The following is a 16,763-nucleotide window of genomic DNA, read 5'->3' as shown; positions in this document are numbered from 1 at the left end:
CCTGCCCACGCCCCTGGAAACAGGGCCTCCATTTATTCTTTGGGGTTCTCTGTGTGTGCTGGCAACCCGCTGGGCAGGTGCCCAGGAGAGACGGCGCAGACGCTGCGGGGGCGGGGAGTGGCCACTGGGACGCCAGGCAGAAGCTTCCCGTGGAAGGCCCAGCCTACGTATTTGGAGCCCTTCCCTGGGGCACCAGCGAAGCTCCCGGGAGAGTTTGCACTAACAAAGCAAACTGTGGGGTTTTTATTATTAATGACTTTGTTTTGATTTTCATTTCTACTTTTTCCTTATCAATTTTATTATCATCATTAATAACAGCTACTATTTATTTTAAAAATCTTTAAAAAAGATTTATTTGAAAGGCAGAGAGGAGAGAGAGAGAGAGTTTCTATCCACTGATTCATTCCCCATATGGCCACAACAGCTGTGGCTGGGTCAGGTTGAAGCCATGAACCAGGAACTCCAGCTGGGTCTCCCATGTGGCTGCAGGGGCCCAGGTCCTTGGGCCATCTTCTGCTAGCTGCCCAGGCACATTAGAATGGAGTTGGAACAGAAATGGAACAGCTGGGACTCGAGCCAGCACTCTGGAAACGGGTGCCAGTGTCTCTACTGGTGGCTTAACCCGTTGCACCCCAGTGCTGGACCCTCAGCTAATATTGATTAAAGTGACTGTCTCCTTAAGCCCAAGTACCTCAGTGTGTGACCTTGGTGGGAGATAGGGTCTTTAAAATGTTTCAAATATAATTTGAGGGAGGGCATTTGGCCCAGTGGGTAAGATGCTGCTTCGGACACACACCTTCCATATTGGAGGGCCTGGGTTCAAGTCCCCGCTCCTTCACTTCCAATCCAGCTCTCCGCTAATGTGTACCCTGGGAGGCCACAGGCAATGGTTTAAGTATTTGGGTCTCTGCTATACATGTGGGCGACCTGGGTGGAGTTCCTGGCCGCTGGCTTCAACCCGGTCCAGCCCCGGCTGTCGTGGGCATTTAGGAAGTGAACCAACAGAGGGGAGCTGTCCATCTGTATTTCTCTGTCCATGCTGTTCAAATAAAGGAAACATAAATGTAAAAATAAAATGGTGACAGCCCAGACCCCTCTCACAGAGGTTCCACTTGGTCTGTCTGGATTATACACACACACACACACACACACACATATTTGTTGGTTTATTATGTATTTGAGAGAGAGAGACAGAGAAAGAGAGAGAGAGAGAGAGAGATTCTTCCATCTGCTGGTTCACTCCCTAAACGCCCTAACTGGCCAGGGCTGGGCTGGGCCAAAGCCTGGAATCAGAAAGCCAGTGCAGGTCTCCCATGTGGGTGACAGGGACCTGGGTCCTTGAGCTGTCACTGCTTCCTCCCAGGCAGGAAGCTGGAGGCTGGAGCACAGTGACGGTCAGGTATCAAGTGCAGGCACTCCACAGCTGGACATTGGCATCTTAGTCACTGGCCCTGCAGATAGGAGTCTGTGGCCCCTTGTGAGGGCAGCCCTGGGGAACTGATCCACCCCCTCCTCGCAGGAGGGCCTCCTGCTGTGCCCATCAGATCCGTTCTTTTTTTTTTTTTTCCTTTAAAGATTTATTTTATTTACCTGAAAGGCAGAGTTATAACAAGAGAAGGAGAGATACATATAGAGAGATCTTCTATCCACTGGTTCACTCCCTAAATGTCCCCAACAAACAGGGCTGGGCCAGGCCAAAGCCAGGAGCCAGAAGCTCCACCTGGGTCCCCCACATGGGTGCAGGGACCCGAGCACTTGGGCCATCTTCCTCTGCTTTCCCAGGCGCGTTAGCAGGGAGCTGGATTGAAAGTGGAGCAGCCAGGACTCGAACCAATGCCCATATGGGATGCTGGTGTTGCAGGCGGTGGTTTAAGCAGCTATGTCACAGTGCTGGCCAAGGCCAAGGCCAAGGCCGACACTGCAGCAGCAGCTGCCTTTTGTCCTGGCCACGACGCCCAGCACACTCACTCTTTCCCTTGACCATAACAGAGTCATATATGGAGACCCCTCTGTGGGCCGGGCACAATTCTTGCCATCCTGGAACCAACACTGACGTTTGCCGTTTGTCTCCTGTCTGTCTCCACACGAGGATGCACAGAGCATCTGTGGTGCTCACCGCGGTTGAACGCCTGTGGAAAGAATGACGAGGAAATCAAAATGGAAACAGCGGCATGCCTTGCTAGCTTCGGTTTCATGGCGTCCACGGACCCGGTCAGTTTGAGGGCTCCCTGGACCTGCCCATACACCAGCAGTGGCCCTCAATGGGTGGATGGATGTGGGCTGTGGCCACCTGCCCATGTGAGGGCTGCGTGGAGACGGGGCTTGGTGGCTCAGGGTGAGGAAGGGAGGGGAGATGGCTGGGGGCATGGAATGTACGATTTCCAGCTTTCTGGAGGCCCGGATGTGGGAGACAGAATCCAGTTCTAGGTGCTGAGCTGCCCATTCCCTGGGAGCAAGTCTCACAGACGCGATTTTCCCACTGTGATCGCTCTTGTTTGCTGCCCCTCCCCCACAACTCGTAAGACCCCACCGCAGCCCGTTCTGGGCCCCAGCAGCTGTCTCAGGGTCTCCTCCTTTAGTTAACACTTTAGTTACCCCAGGCCCCGCCAGGCGTGCAGTTTCTCAGTCCACAAATGGCGGGAGGGGTGCAGACAGCTGGAATGCTCACAGAAATTACGGGGTGACACCAGCCTCAGGTCACAACTTCTGAAAGACCTGGGACAGTGCTGTGTCCCCTTCCCTGCGGGCCCTGCAGTCAGGGCAGCCAGCTCTGCTGCCCAGGGGTCCAACCCAGCCTTTGGGGCGCTGCAGGTCTCTCTCTCTCTGGATCGTGGTCCCCCTAGGACTACACGGGGACAGCAGTCATCTGTATTTCTTAGCGAAGCAGCCAAGCCTGTGAATGAGCCACTCACTGATTGTTTTTAACTGCAGTGGATTCTAGATTCCCCTGTAACAATGCCCCTGGCACTTGCTTTCATTCAGGTTGACTTCCATGGGGTGGAGACAAAAGGGAGAGAGCAAGCTAGCGTGGTAGGGATGTGGGCACCAGTGGCATGCTGGGGGCGTGTGCGCCAGTGCCAGCCAGTGCTGGCTGGGCGGGGGATGCCCATGAGGGCACCGGCCCCTTGTGTGTTACGGCTGAAAGAGCTGGGAGCTGAACTTCTTTTAGATTGCTAAGATGGGCTTCTGGAAGATCCATTAACATGATGCATTGGAAACCAGCTTGGAAACTTTGACACGTTGTCGCTTTTGTCTGCTAAGCCACTTAGAAACATCCTCCCGCCCCCTCGCACGGGCCCCTCCAGCTCCATTGCTTCAGCCCGACCATCTGAATTTTCCGATTGAGCTCATACGCTGCCCCTTCCTCCCCAGTGGGGTGGCTCCAGGCTCTGGGCGGGGGTCGAGGGCAGAGGGGAGGTGTAGGGAACTGTCAGCCCTCACAAAAGTCCCCCATGTCACTCTTTCACGGTCTCTGAAAGCTGCCCAGCATCCCTAAATGACTCCAAGTCCAAGTCCAACACCGTGTGTAAGGAGGGAGTCCAGCACGTGAGCTGTGCCAGAGGCCGAGAGGCCTTCTGGCTGGCGGGGCTGCCATCCTTTCTGGGCTGAACCCCTGGAGCCCCTGGGGCACAGGTGATGAAGCTCAGGCCACTTGGCCAGAATGAAGTTGGTCCCAGTGGCCAGGGACCAGGGGGGACTGGAACTGCTTCTCTGACGTTCTAGAATGTGCTCTATGACATGCAAAGGCCAACCCCAAGGGTCATTATCTTTTCTAGGAAACCTCAGCAACTCCCTCCCCTCCAGTCTCATTGCCATATCCCAGAGTGAGAGCTGGGCCTGCCCACCTCCCCCTGGAAGGCAGTTCTTTAGGAGGGGCACCGGGGTCTCTTTGCCCAGGTCCCCATCTGCATCCGGGACTAGCGAGAGCCATGGATCCCTCTAACTTGCGCTCGATGCTGTCTGCCGTGTGCAAGGCATGATGGATGCCCTGGGCTCCCTGGGGTGCAGGGGAGCAAAGCTGAGGGGTGAACCGAGGTGGGAGAGAAAGGCAGGTTGGTAAATAAACAAGGGCAGAGGCTGGGACCCAGGGCCCCGCTCCCGCCGCGGCTTTCCGGGCTTCTGCCGAGGGCAGCCCAGGAGGCTCCCTCCGGAGCAGGCTGGGGGCGGCGGTTATTGTTTTTGGATCTCACTGAGATGAACTCCAGATGATTTTCCAAAGGCTGATTTCACAGCACATTTGCTCCATCTGAGCAATCGCTCTCTGCAACAGTTGGATTTCCATTCGGCCTTTACCTCGTGTGCCCGGAATCGGGACCGTCTTGCCTCCTTGGGGTCGAATCATTTTATTTTCCTTGGGGCTTGGCCAGCGCCTCTCTGGCGGCCTTGGATCTATCCGGTCATTACCAGTGTGTGTGTGTGTGTGTGTGTGTGTGTGTGAGAGAGAGAGAGAGAGAGAGAGAGAGAGCGCAGGGCAGGTTCAGCCAGGTGTCCAGAGCACACGGCAGTGCCCACTCCCAGGAGGACATAAACAGGGCAAAGAATCCACCAGCTTCGCACAACTTCCCAGCAGCAGCCATGTAGGCACCATGGAGGTCACCAAGGCCAGAGGGGGTCCACTTAGGGAATTCTGCTGGTGACCTGGCTGGGCCCCCTTGGGAAGGGCAAGGTCAGGGGCTGCCTTGCATTCAGCAAAGAGGATCCCACGATGTGTGTGCTGTGCTGGGTTGGGGCTGCCCTGGAGCCTGTCTGGACTATTTTGGGGACAGAGTGCCCAGGACAGAAGATCAGCATCAGTAGACTTTGCATTGGGCAGCTTCATGTCATTTTCCCTTTTTGTGTCATTGTCTAACAGGGGTGCCAGAATCTTACAGTACTTAAAAAAACAAAACTGTTTTCCCTCTTCAAACTCCCCAATATTTACTCTTTTGTAGGCCAAATAAAACCAGCCCAGGTGTCACTCTGCAAGGCCAGGGTGTCATTCAAGGGGAGCAGTCTGGGCCTGGCTGCCATACACAAGTCCCCCCTCCTTTTTTTTTTTTTTAAGAATTTATTTATGGCGGCTGCAACACTGAATGGAGGAGGCAGGAGCTGGAGCATGAGAAGCAGCTGGGTGGACACGAAGGCCAGGATCACCACCATTGACACAAAATCCAGGTTCTGCAGCAGCAGGTGGATGACGCGGAGGGGAGTGCCGAGCGCCTGTAGCAGGAGCCGGAAGGAGAAAGGCAGGCCTGAGAGCAGGCTGAGGCCGAGGTGGCCTCCTTGAACAGTAGCATCCAGTTGGTGGAAGAGGACCTGGACGGTGCTCACGAGAGCCTGGTCACTGCCCTGCAATAGTTGAAGAAGCGGACAGAGCTGCTGATGAGAGTGAGAGGGGAAGGAAGGTTGATTGGAAACCAGGCTTGAGAAGATGAAGAAAAGATGGAACTGCAGGAGCTCCAACTCCAAGAAGCTAAGCACATCGCAGAAGAAGCAGTCAGAAGTCTGAAGAGGTGACTATTGAGGGAGACTTGGAGCTGGAGCGCGCAGAGGAATGAAATGAGCTGGCTGAGTCCCGTTTGCCGGAAGATGGGTGAGCAGATCAGATGGACCAGAACCTGCGGAGTCGGAGTGCTGCTGAAAGACAGTGCTCCAAAAAGAAGACAGATACGAGGAAGAGACAGAGTCTTCCTGACAAATTCCAGGCGTGAGTTTGTGGAAAGACCTGTAACCAAGCTGGAAAAGATAACCGACGTGGAAGATAAACTGAAATGCACCCGTGCACGCAAAGGATGCTGGACTCTGAGCTGGAGGAGACATAGAGCACCCCAGTGCCGCCCTCCCGCTCCCCTCCCTTGGGCCCCGCCCGTGCCCCAGGCCAGCCCCAGGGCTGATCTCCAACTGGACAGCTGCCTTCTCCTTTGCCATCTACCTCTTCCATCCTGAAGCCCCTTCCCCGTGTCTTTTCCACCTAAGTGTCTCTGCCTCCTCCCAGAGATTCCCCTGGGATGAGAGGCCGAGAGCGTTGAGGGGAACAGCATTTAAGGGAATCTGAGCACAATGCAAAATGTCTGTCAAAACAGGTTGTGGGGTACCCATGTTGTAATCACCTTTCTCATTGTATCAACCGTTCCGTAAAACATTCCTAGTAGTCCCACACTCCAAAGCAGCCATCCAGTCCCCTTTCTTACTCTTTGAAGGTAACTTGTCAGCTGAACGCATAGTGCCCTGTCCATAGCAGAGGGAAAGAAGGATAGGTCTGCCCTACTGAGGTCAGACGGAGCCCAGGGAAAGACTCTGCAGTGGAGAGCCTCATGGCTGTGCACAAAGTATCAGCCAAACCGGAAAGGTAATTCTAGGAGGAATTAGCCAGAAGCAAACACAAACCCCAAGCTGTTTATGCTTACAGCTTTAAGGTATCTTTGGACAACTGTCTTATTTTTTTTTCATAGAGAGGTGACCACATTAAGGTGGTAGGACCTCTGAGACCAGTTATTTTGCCCCACCTCTGCCCCTTCCCAACGCCTTGCAGAACGGACCATGTGCCCCCTTAGTTTGAGGTGACCACTTCATTGCTTTCCTGCATGAAAGAAAGAAAATTATGTTTTTGCCACTGACTTCACCACAGAAAAGTCATCTCGCCACCCTTGGCTGGATCTGACGCTGCTGTTTCTAAAAGTGCCATGGCATTGTGCTTTGTATTAGTCGGTGCCGGAGAAATCTTGAATAGCTGATGCACACAACTTTTTAAACTTTTAACACTATTTTGAAACTTTGCTTCTTTGGGCTCGGGGAGCCCTGGCCAGTTTTTCTGGCTGTGAGCGCTCTGCAGTCTGGGCTGGCAGTGTGCTGGTCCGTCTAAGTTCCTTTTCCCACCCAGTCTTCACTTTTGGTGAAGTTTGTTAGGTGTACGTCCTGCAGTGTATTGGTGTAAAATGTACTACTGTCTTTTGGGGTGTGCTCTTTGGGGCCTGGTGGGAGAAAGGGAAACCAACACTGTAGCTGTTTGGATACTAAATAAAAAACCCAGTGCCTCAAAAAAAATTTATTTGAATGGTAGAGTTACAGAGACAGAGACAGAGAGAGATCTTCAGTCCACTGGTTCACTCCCAAATGGCTGCAACAGCCAGGGCTGGGCCAGGCTAGGAACCACGAGCATCTTCCAGGAATCCCATGTGAGTGCAGGGGCCCAAGCACTTGGGCCATCTTCTACTGCTTTCCCAGGTGCATCAGCGGAGAGCTGGATCAGAAGTGGAGCAGCCGGGACTGGAACTTGCGCTCATATGGGATGCTGGTGCTGCATAGAGCGAGAAAACTATGCATGGATTTTTAAAATGTTGCACCAAAAATAAGCATCCTTTAGTTCCCTTTTCCATGAACCTTTGAAGTGCCCTTGTATAAATCATTATTGAAGACAGAAATATTTGCATTCCACTCAAAAAGGGCAAGAGGCCTATGAGTTGATTATCTTTTCTTCTGTTTTTATTGGGTGTGGACTTCCCCTTCAATAAAAGAAAAATGGAAAGAAAGCAAATCCAGCACTGAAGGCTTCTGCTGTATTGGAAGGAGAGAAAGATATTCAAAGACAAAAATCAGAGCCGAATGGAATTTTACTGGCAAGCTTTTAGGAGATGAGTAAAATGTAGCAGCTCCAAGGAAGGGAGAACCAGGAGGTGGTGGCTGCTTATGTCTTTCCAACAACTGTAGCTGTGCCTCAGCTGTCCGGGAAATGGGCTCCCTCTCATGGGCCTGACATCACGGAAATGCTCCAGGCTGAAGACCAGACCACAGGGGCTGGTGCTGTGGCATAGTGGGTAAGGCCGCCTCCTGCAGTACTGGCATCCCATATGGGCGCCGGCTGCTTCACTTCTCATCCTCCTGCTAATGCGCCTGGGAAAGCAGTGGAAGATGGCCCAAGTGCTTGGGTCCCTGTACCCATGTGGGAGGCCCGGAAGAAGCTCCTGGCTCCTGGCTTCCGTCGGCCTGGCCCAACCCCAACTGTTGCAGGTATTTGGAGAGTGAACCGGAAGATGGAAGATCTCTCTCTCTCTCTGTAACTCTGCCTTTTAAATTAATTAATTAATTAATTTAAAAAAAAACCCACACCATAGGTATGGGGCACGGCTCTGAGCTGTAGGTGAGGAGGCGTGGCCTTTGGTATATGAAGAGTCACGCCCATTGTGGGGGCTGGGCCCAGTTGACTTCTCATCAAGCCAGACCCACCACACCCACGGAGACATAGACTCCACAACCACACCCATGGAAAGACAGACGAGATGTCACACACCACGTGGAATGGTGATGCTTTGTGTTTACGCTTGTTGGTTTTTACAAAATTATAAAGTCTATATTTACTGTACAAGAGTTGGAAATGCTAAGCTGTATGAAAAGGAAAATAAATACTGCCATAATCCTGCTACCCAGAGCAGCCACCGCTAAGTCTCAGCTCTGTTCTTCCAGTTCTGTGTGCAAAAAATTTTGAAATCATATAGATGAGAGATCATCAAAAAGTTCAAGAAAAATGTCTCATGAAAAAAGTATGCATGGGTTTCTTTTTTTATACCAAAATAAACTTATCTTTGAATTCCATTTTCCCCAAACTTTAAAAGTTACTTATTTATTTGAAAGGCAGAGAGTGTATTACAGAGAGGCAGAGGCAGAGAGAGAGAGAAAGAGAGAGAGAGAGAGAGAGGTCTTTCATCCGCTGGTTCACTCCCTAGATGACTGCAACGGCAGGAGCTGCGCTGATCTGAAGCCAGCAGCCAGCAGCCAGGAGCTTCCTCTGGGTCTCCCATGTGGGTGCAGGGCCTTGGGCCATCCTCTACTGCTTTCCTTGGCCACAGCAGAGAGCTGGATCAGAAGTGGAGCAGCTGGGACTAGAACTGGCACCCACATGGGATGCTGGCACTGCAGGTGGAGGATTAACCTACTGCACCACAGCGTCAGCCCCTAATTTGATTTGAAAGGCAAAGAGGCAGATGGACAGACAGACACAGGACGCTTGTCCACTAGTCCACTCCCCAGACACTGGTGATGGCCTCTGGCTGGGACTGAAGCCAGGAACCAGGAGCTCAGTGCAGGTCTCCCATGTGAGTGACAGGAGCCCCATCACTTGAGCTGTCGCTGCTGCCTCCCAGGGTCTGCACTGGCAGGCAGATGGGACTGGGAGCGGAGCTGGATGTCAGACTCTGGCACTCTGATTTGGGACGTGGGTGTCTTAACCCACATCCTAACTGCTACACCAGCTGCCCGCTGCCCCACTGGAGCTTTCTGCTCATATAGACACATGCATGCACATTTCCCCGAGTCAGAAATCAGCGAGGATTCCCAGTTGAACGTGATTGGGTCCAGAGCTCATGCTGGACTTTCCAGTGAATCTCCTGCCCTGCAGGGTCCACAGTGCCCCCGTCAGGGTTTCTGCAAATCTCAACAGGTCTTCACCCAGAGGCTCGCCCTGCCTCCCAGCATCTATTTCTGCAGCGCATGTTGTGTGCTACTCTGCAAGTCATGGACTTAGATGCACAGTAAATCTACCCGACATCCCCATTCAGGCAAAAAGGCATTTATTGATGTAGTGGATTTTCCTGACAATTTTTTAAAAATTTTAGTTATTTATTTGAAAGGCAGAGTTACAGAAAGAGCAGGAGAACACACACACATACACACATACACACATACAAGGGGGGGGGGGAGGGAGGGAGAGACAGAATCTTCATTCGCTAGTTCACTCCCCAAATGGTACTAATGGCCAGGGCTAGGCAAGGCCCAAACCAGGAGCCAGTAGCTTCATCCGGGTCTCCCATATCTGTGTAAGAGGCCCAAGCACTTGGGCCAATCTCCGCTGCTTTTCCCAGGTGCATTAGCAGGGAGCTGGATTGGAAGAGGAGCAGCCAGGACACGAACCGGCGCCCCTAGGAGACACTGCTACACCACAGCACCGGTCCCGTTCCTGACAATTCTGGCAGGAGAGGGAGTTGATTCGGCTTGCACCCACAGCAGCAACTTTCAAATGGAGCATCAGGCGACTTTGACTTTGCAGCAGCCTGCCACGTGGCACATCCACGGCTTCTTCACTCGGGAGATCTCAGACTCAAACACCTACAGGCTCCCTGCTGCCCTCTGAGCTCCATGCCCCCCCCCCCCCGACCATCATCCCCTAAAACATTCCTTCTGCTGCTCTGCACACCTGTCAACACCCTTAACCTCAAGATCTCCCTTCTCACGCAAGCAAGTGGCCTCTGAAGGAATTTGTTTAAACAAAGACCTTTCTTCTTGGAGCAACTGTTACAATAATAAAAATCTGGAGATCGTACTGTATATACAGTATTTACTCTGCCTTTTGAACTTGACCATTACATTTTTAGCACTTTCCCCTATCATTAAATATTTAACGGCACAGGATTTCATCAAATAGATGCACTATTATTCATTTCACCAAGTCACTATTGTTGGACATTCTTTGCTCCGGGGAAATTTAAACAGCAGAAATTATTAGCTCAAGGGCTGTGAATATTTTTCAAGGTTCAATACTAATTGCCAAATTGTCCTCCATAACGCTTAGGTCAACTCACGCACTCCCCAGCTATAAATGAGGGTAGCAGGTGACTCTACTCCTAGTGACTTGCTAATTTGACATTGGCTGTGGAAAGGACTATTTCGGGATGGTGACGTATCTATCTGGTCAGAGTCACAGCTGCAGAAGGCACAGGTCCGGTGGGAGAGTTTGGCCTTGCTGGATGCCAGGGCCCTGGGGCAGTGGACAAACCTCCCGGGGCCTCTGGAGCTGCTGCCACCCAGGCTGGGGTGCAGACCCTTCCCATGCGTCCAGCCCCTGGAGATGCATCTCTCATTCCCCCTGTGCCAGCAGGAAGGACACTGGGAGAGGCTGCCCTCAGCAGCCACCCCAGCCAATCCGTGACACGTGGGTGGCGGTGGACAAAGTTGCTTCCTCTCCAGCGAAGGAGGCCATGGGGTTTTCTGACTGCTACGCTTTGAGCATGAATTAAACCCCAAAGTTGTGAGTTAATTGGCACGAGGAAGGTAGAACCTTATGGGGTTTGGCAGGTGTGCCTAGTGTCCTGGGGGTGTGGCGAGAGTTGGTTATGAAAGCCTGAGCCGGCCCAGCCGCTCTCTGCTCGCTGGTTTGCCATGTGCTCTCTCCTCCACACACGCTCTGCTGTTGCCATCTGCTGTGCTCATCAGGTGCCTACCCAACAGGGCTGCCCGATTCGGGCCTGTGTGCCACCAAAACTATGGGTCCAAATACCCCTGCCCGTGCTCCTTAGTATCTTCTTCCAGATACTTCATGGCAGTGATCGGAAGTGCAGCCCACCCCACCCAAACACGTTTCTTTCTCAGATCAGAAGGTAGCGGGCACAGGCACTTCTCCGTCACCGCAGCCTTCCTGTCGGGTACAAGGCCACTTCAAAACATTCCTTGAAAAACGCAATGAAAAGATCCATTTATGTTGGTGCAAAACTTTTTGGACCTCCTTGCCCAGCTTTTCATAATCTGCATTTTCCATGAATGTTCTAGAAGATCTCTCCTGTGCGTAGATTTCCATACTTTTTTGCCCCCAAAGAAGCTTATGTTTTTAAATTCTATTTTCCATGAACTTTTTGAGGTTCCCTTCCTATTTCTGGTCTTTCTGCTCCCTCAAGACTCCAGGAGCTCGCCCCAGCAGAGCCTCAGAAACTTAGCCTCTTCCTGTCCCGAGGTGACAGACGCCCGGCGGGTCAGCGGTGCTCTGTCCTTACTTCGGAAGAGCCGGTGACGCGTCCCCTGGGTGAGCCGAGCACTCGTGTGCATAGCCAGCCGCCCGGACTATTTTTACACACACCAAAAATACGGCCTTACCTCAGAGGGTTGTGCTGAAGGGGCTAGCTGAGGGTGGCCAGTGGACTTCACGAATAATGGGGTCCTGCTCCCCTGGGAACAGAGCAAAGCACGGGGTGGGTGGGGATCCTCTCCTCTAGATCTTGCAACTCCAGGGCGGATGCCAGAAGCCCCCCCTCCCCGCATAGAAGTGCTTGGTTGTGGGAATGCAGCAGATGCGAGTCCCTGGATCAGGGCTGTGCAGGTAACGCAGGCCCCGCCCCCAGAGGTCAGGAGTCCCGATACCCCAGTGTGGGTAGGAGAAACTCAGGCATGCGCGCGCGCGCACACACACACACACACACACACACGTGTTCCCTCTGTTTCCTAAGCCCTCCCACGGGGTCCCTGGCCTTGTCCGCTCCTTGGGACATTTGCTTCCCCAGCGTAAGCTTTGCTGTCCAAAGGAAGATGGAGCACTCTCCGGTTCCAGGGCAGGCACTTTGGATTTAACCTTGAAGCCGAAGCTCAGCTGCCCCGGACAACCCACAGCTCATTTCTACAGCAACACCTCCCGCAAAGGTGGCCCGGCACGTCCTTGGCCACCGGCTTCCTGGGGCGATAAAAATAGCTGAGGGCCCTGCAGCTGCTGAATGCTGAATTCTGGAAGGAGATGATTGATTCCCGCAGCTGAGCCGCGGGGCCGGCGGGCGTTGTGCAAGTGGGGAGGCTGGGGGTGGAGGCGGGGGGGCCTGCTATAGATAGGGCTGTTGACTGAGTGATCCCGAGCCTCTCCCACCTGAAGGGAGCCCAGCATGAGCTCACTGAAAGGAAGCGCCAAGGGCGCTTGGCGGTGGTGCCAATGCGTGCGCCCTGTGCGCAGTTTCCTTTCCGATCCCTCGTCCTGTGGGCAGGGGCAGCCATCCCCCCCTTCCCCAGGGGCAGGGCTTGGAGCGAGGAAGATGACGGGCCGCCAGCTTCCCGTACAACAATGGAGAGAGCTGCCAGGGCTTATGAAACACTGCAGGGACACCCATGTCAGGCAGTGCCCGAGGGCCTGGGATTCATACCGTCCCCATTCAGGCTGGAAGGGTGTCCTTGCCTGCCCCACCAGAGGCTTGGGCTTGGGGATCTCTGATTAACCCCAGAAGTCCAAGGTTCACCGTGTGCACGAAGCTCCCAGTCCCCACTTCCTCAGGCTGCTGGGCCACGCACAGGTCAACAGCTGGAGCTGCGATGGCTCCGGACAGGTCAGGGATGGGCCTTAGGCATCTCCTAGGCAGTGTAGGTTTTCTAAGCATTCCATACCTCCATGTCCAATAAAGTAGTAAGTGTTCAGAGAGCAGGGAAGGAGAGAAGTTGTGGGAGGAGGGGGAAAGGGAGAGAGCGACCTTGACTTTGTGCGGGGGGGGAGGGAGAAAGGAGATGTTTTCACACGAGGTTATTGAGAGGGTGAGGAGTGGAGGAGGTGGCCAGACACAGAAGACGGCCAGACAGCGGCTGCTCTGGAGGAGAAGGTGCTACAGTGTGACCGAGCACAGGCCAAGGGCAGTGGACACCCACTGGGCTTTCGGAGACACAAAAAGGAGGCTCTGCTGGCGAGTCTGGCTTGAAAGCGAAGCGGCGCCTACCTTCGTCTTTTCTGGAGTCCCAGCAGATGAGTGCACGGAACACCCCCCCCTCCTGTCTGCTCAGCACCTGCTCCTCTGAACTGCACCCCGACAGCGCCACACCTCTCCCCAGGTGCTCCCCTTTCCCCTGGGCTTAATCCCCAAGTCACCCCCACTCCCATCACTGCCTTGGGAGATGCGGCCCATCCAACTGCACCCCTGTTCCCTGTCTGTGGCATTTATGCAGCAGATACCTGGACTCTACTCACGCAGCATTTATAGTCAGTCCCTAAGTCGGGCCTGCAAGCCAAATGAGGCCAACCTAGGTGGCCCAGGGTGGGTTGCTGATGCTGCAACTTGTGTAAGAGAGAGAAGACTTCAGAATCCTAGAACTACCGGGAACAGTTTGCCTCCAGCTCTGTCTCTGTTACTGGTGGGAGACAAATGGAGGCTCCCCTCCTCTTTCACCCCGGCTGTCAACCACCCTGCCAGAGGCCCTGCATGCATCTGAGTGTGGGCAACCCGAGATGCACACCCAAGCTCCATCTCCACACCCCACCCAGCCACTACCTGGGGCCAGATGTGAGCACCTAAGCAGGGTGGACCGCCCTTGGGAGGCAGGCCTGGGAGGAGGCCGCGGCCGAGACCGTGCGGGCAGGGAACTCCCAGGCCCTACTCCCTATACAAGTTCTAGAAAGAGGCAACCTTGGATCCAGGTGAGAACATTTCCTTCATCCTACAGACATTTCTTGCTTACAGATGTAACCAGGGAGGGGCTGGAATGCACTTCAGTGCATAGGGCTCCAAGCAGAGACTCCAGTGGCCAAGGCTGAAGTCTGGGACTGGGTCAAGTTCAAGTTGTCCAAACTGGATGCCAAATCTACTCCTTCCCCAGTATTCTGCCTCCATGAAAGGCTCCAGCCTCCATCCCCAGAGAAAGCTGGAGAGCTTGGCTTCGAGCCTCACTCCTCCTCCGTGAACTGTGCAGCACCCACCTCCTCTGCCTTTCCATCCTTGGCTACCAATCCATACCAGTTCTCACTTGTGCCCAGACGATTTTCCAGCCTCCGGGGGCGCAGTGCTCTCTTCCAGTCTCCACTCTGCCAGCCCGGCAATCCTCCCCTGGGGTACGTTCGATGCTTGCACCTGCTGTGCTTTTGGATGTTAGTTTAGATATTGAATGTCCCCTAAAGGCCCATGAATTAGTGTTGGTCTGGGGGAGCAACTTAATCCAATTATGGTTTTGAAAGCAGAGCCTTTGGGATGTGGTTGGGTGGCATTGGGTAACTGGGGTGGAGCCCCCATGGTTGAATCTTTGCTTTTATAAGAGATCACAAGGACGTAGACAGACACACGCCCCCCACACTCTTGCCACGTGATGTTCTGCATCGTCCCAGCAATCAGCCAGCAAGGGGCACCCTCGCCAGAGGCCAAACCAATGGAGCCACCTGATCTTGGGCTGTGAATTTCAAGGGCCAGAAGCAGAAACGCTCATCCTTAGGAAAGGTGTGACCTCGAGTGTTTTGTTGCGATAATGAAAAGCTAAGACACCACCCCGGCCCTACTGAAAACTCTCAGGGTCTCCCCAGGGCGACAGAGTCAAGTCCAAGCTCTGGAGTCCAACACGGACCCCTCATGGCTCTCTCATTCGCTGCCTGCCTCCACCCTTCCCCAGCCTCCGACTCTCGAACCTTGTCCAATATTCTTATAAGTGAGCGTGACGTAACCTTCCGTAGCAACAGCAGTATTTTCTAGCACTTACTTGCTTCCAAGTCCATTCTCCCCCTGACCAGACTGTAAGCTTGCTGAAGGCAGGGGCCATGTTGTTCTTGGTGTCCCTCTGTCTGACATGGAAATACGTTGAACCGAAGCAGAAGGGTGTGCAGAAGATCGACACTTGTCATTGCAGATCGAGTCACGTGCTGTGTCCTGAGCATGTGCAGCCTGTTTCAGCAGATGTCCTATATGGGAACAGTCTCTAAGCAATGAGCAGGAAGGGATCACAAGTTTCAGGCGCCCACACGAAACACGGGCAGGACCTTCAAAAGGGCCCCGACTCACCGAGAACGCGTGGTATCCCCAGCATTGGAAGGGCTGTGGACTCTGCGTCTCAGGTGCCAGGGTTATCTCAGGACAGAGGTCAGGCCAGTTCCTGCAGCCACTTGGCTCTGCCTCCCCTTTCACCATTGGAAGGAGCCAACTGGGCCTTCCTCCTCACCTTTGGGAGGGGAAGGAAGGAGGAGAAGGCCCCAGGTACAAAATCTGGGAAGCAGTCAGGGAACCAGCTGTGTGCCCATCCTTCTCCGGCTCCTAGAATGAGCTGCTGTTGCACCTATAGCCCCACACACAGCTCTGCCCTGGTTCACGCTGAGCTTGGAAGGAAGAGAAGTCAGCGGATGGAAGATTACAAGGGCCCACCTGCTAGACGTCAAATGAATGGAGCACCCTGTGCATGGATGCCACCGGCACTCTCATGTGACCTATTGACCCTGTGTGATCTGCCCCTCTTCCTTCCCATCTCTCTCCTTCTTGCTCATTGGTCCTCTCCCTACACATACAAGGACTGTTCCCTCTGCCTCTGTGCTGTGCACGGCTGGATCCTTTTCACGGTTTCTGCTGCTGAAATGTCAATTCCTGCAGGCGACAGACCGTCTTCTTCCGCCCCATCCACAGCTCCATTTTAACCCTTCGAGTGCTCCAGCTTCCGGTTTATCTCCTTCAGGCACTCACTGAAGCTGATCGTGTCTATTCCACAAAAAACATGCCCCAGGAGAGCAGGGGCAGCCCCCATCTTGTTTCTCCTATACTGACATCTGGAAGGGACTTTGTCATTTATTAAGCAAACGACGGGGAGGAGGGAGGGCTCTTCTGGGTTCTCTGGTATCTGGGGGCATGAGGTAGGGGTCAGTGGTGTGACGTGAGAGCAAATGGCACGGAAGACTTCCCAGAAGTGAGGACATTTGAGCAAGGCCTTGTGTTTGCCAGGTAGAAGGGCCATCGCAGGAGTACTGGCAGGTGTACGGGCTGGCGAGTGTGACTGTGGTGAGAGATGGGAGGTAGGGGCATGTGTTGCCCACTAGAGGGGGCAAGGGGAGGCAACTGCTGTCCCTTTTTTGTATAGCAGCCCCCACCCTGAGATGCATGGGACGATGAGGTCAACGATTCAAAGTCCACTTTGAGGCATCCGTCTCCTGGGCATGCCCACCTGGGCTGAACAAATCCAGCACAGAGTGAAGAGTTAGGACTCCGAGAGCCACCTGAGACCTAACAAGGACAAGGACGCACGACTGAACTCAGATGATTCTGAAACTTGGGAAAAACACTCCAGCAAGCCCAAGTCATCTGGTCATGAGACTCATC

The 16,763-nt window shown here is 53.7% G+C and overlaps 1 long non-coding RNA gene and 1 pseudogene across 3 annotated transcripts; one reads left to right on the top strand and one right to left on the bottom strand.

Moving 5' to 3' along the window:
- Nucleotides 1–1,549: 1,549 nt before the first annotated feature.
- On the bottom strand, nt 1,550–15,756 carry LOC138847304 (uncharacterized). Of its 3 annotated transcripts, XR_011385067.2 has the most exons (4): nt 15,465–15,595; nt 15,166–15,364; nt 11,836–11,907; nt 7,016–7,276 (listed from the first exon to the last, which is right to left on the bottom strand). It is a non-coding gene; the product is annotated as an uncharacterized LOC138847304 (long non-coding RNA). The 3 variants fall into 3 exon arrangements; XR_016226752.1 differs by lacking the exons at nt 7,016–7,276; nt 11,836–11,907 and adding an exon at nt 1,550–2,129 and having other exon boundaries at nt 15,465–15,740; XR_016226751.1 differs by lacking the exon at nt 11,836–11,907 and having other exon boundaries at nt 15,465–15,756.
- LOC108178650 (uncharacterized) lies at nt 2,194–6,074 on the top strand (annotated as a pseudogene).
- Nucleotides 15,757–16,763: the final 1,007 nt, after the last annotated feature.

The sequence above is a fragment of the Oryctolagus cuniculus genome, chromosome 20 (assembly GCF_051225735.1).
Source record: "Oryctolagus cuniculus isolate XC-2025 breed Fujian yellow rabbit chromosome 20, ASM5122573v1, whole genome shotgun sequence".
Taxonomy (NCBI): domain Eukaryota; kingdom Metazoa; phylum Chordata; class Mammalia; order Lagomorpha; family Leporidae; genus Oryctolagus; species Oryctolagus cuniculus.
This window is presented reverse-complemented; position numbering and strand designations above follow the sequence as displayed.